This window comes from Etheostoma cragini, chromosome 20 (assembly GCF_013103735.1).
Source record: "Etheostoma cragini isolate CJK2018 chromosome 20, CSU_Ecrag_1.0, whole genome shotgun sequence".
Lineage (NCBI taxonomy): Eukaryota > Metazoa > Chordata > Actinopteri > Perciformes > Percidae > Etheostoma > Etheostoma cragini.
This window is the reverse complement of record NC_048426.1, coordinates 5,366,638-5,368,548: the sequence shown is the minus strand read 5'-3', so window position 1 is coordinate 5,368,548 and position 1,911 is coordinate 5,366,638. Positions and strand designations below refer to the sequence as shown.

At 40.5% G+C, this 1,911-nt stretch overlaps 1 long non-coding RNA gene across 1 annotated transcript in view; it reads right to left on the bottom strand.

Moving 5' to 3' along the window:
* The window catches only part of LOC117935451, a 23,384-nt gene that overhangs the window by 13,225 nt on the left and 8,248 nt on the right, over positions 1-1,911 (bottom strand). The window lies entirely within an intron of this gene.

Below are 1,911 nucleotides of genomic sequence, written 5' to 3'. Positions count from 1 at the left end.
GTATATATATATATATATATATATATATATATAGTATGGTATGGTATATATATGGCATGGTATAGATACGGCATGGTCTGTTTTATTAACATCTATCTTAACTGTTGTTAAAGTGACCCGTAGTAACGTTATAAGCAGCTAATTCCACCTTTGTCATTGGAACTGTAGGCTACTATTGTGTCTTGTACTAGTAGGGGTGGTGGTGTATCAGTCTGCTGCTGAAGGAGCTGCTCATGGACCCCCCAGTGTTGTGTAGGGGGTGAGAGGTGTTTGTCCATGATGGATGTCAGCTTAGACATCCTTCTCTCCCCCACTTTCTTTATGGGGTCCAGAGGACTGTCCAGGAAAGTCCAGGACAGGGCTCACTCCTCTGATCAGTCTATTGAGTCTGCTCCTGTCGGTATTGAAAGGTAATTAGAAAGTCATCCTTTCCTTTTCCATCATACTGTTTTTTTTTTAAATTTAATAACAAAAATTGAACAACAAACTAGCAGGCAAACAGTAAAAATGTTAATGAAGTATTAATATTCACATAATCTTTTCCTGTTTTTTGCCATCTCCTCTTTAGAGATATCATGTGAGTCAATGATATCCATGCATTATACAACACATGTAATATAATTATCATTGAGACAATTGATGTTAAAATATAAACTGAATCCTTAATCATTTTATAGACACTTACATCATAGGAAAGTCTTCCAGGAGAACTTTGCAACGCCATCTCCTTTTTTGTTCCCCAAAACCTAGTTTAGTTCTGCTCATAACATGAGACAGAATATTTCACAATTTTGTTGAATTGTTTAAAGTTTTCAACCACACTGCCCAACAGTTTGAGTCAACACAACGTCTGCCATGTGAAACAAGACTGAAGGTATTTCCTACCGAGACAAGCTGTTACTTTAGTGTAATAATTAATGTAATAAACATGTTTCACAAAAGGAAATAAATCATATTAACAAGCCCTTGGCCATAACAAGAGAAAACTACGAGGGAAAAGAAATGACAATAGTAACAGCTGATATAGAAACGCGCCTGCAGCTCTGTAGCGTTATGAATCGATTACTTTAATCCATATATCTCATTAAAACGACATAATACAACACAGACAGATCGCCTTCACACACCTTTACTGTTCCTCTGGCGGTCCTACGCAAAACTCGCTAAAAAGAAGACCACTGGTAGAGTTGCGGGCTCATTCCCTGAATGAACTGGAGACAGATCTACACTGGAGACAGATCTACACTGGAGACAGATCTACACTGGAGACAGATCTACACTGGAGACAGACCTACACTGGAGACAGACCTACACTGGAGACAGATCTACACTGGAGACAGATCTACACTGGAGACAGACCTACACTGGAGACAGATCTACACTGGAGACAGACCTACACTGGAGACAGATCTACACTGGAGACAGACCTACACTGGAGACAGACCTACACTGGAGACAGATCTACAATCTACAGGCTATCATCCACACTCGAGTCAGTGCCACTAGCACCTGCACAGGTCGCGCTAGTCCTGGGGGGGCAGAGACAAAGACGTGCTGTGTTGTGGATCTGAGCTCTCCTTCATCTCCTGGTTGCAGATGATTCAGAAACCGTCCGTGCACACAACGACTGTAACATTGTCCTTCAATGGAAATAATTTCCAACCTTTCAGATTAATTGGAGCTAGCATAGACAGTTAAAGAAGGGAGCTAGCCATCCAATCCGAACCTCAGCCTTGTGCAGTAACATTAAAATAAACATAAGCAGCTTTTTTTAATTGTTTTTGAAAACTCAACAACTATAAGAGTCACACTGACTCCCACTATTTATTGTTTAAAAAGGGCTGTCCGAAGCGTGGGTGCATACCGCTGAATTCACGCTGATATCACAATGAAATGACAGGGTCAAATGCT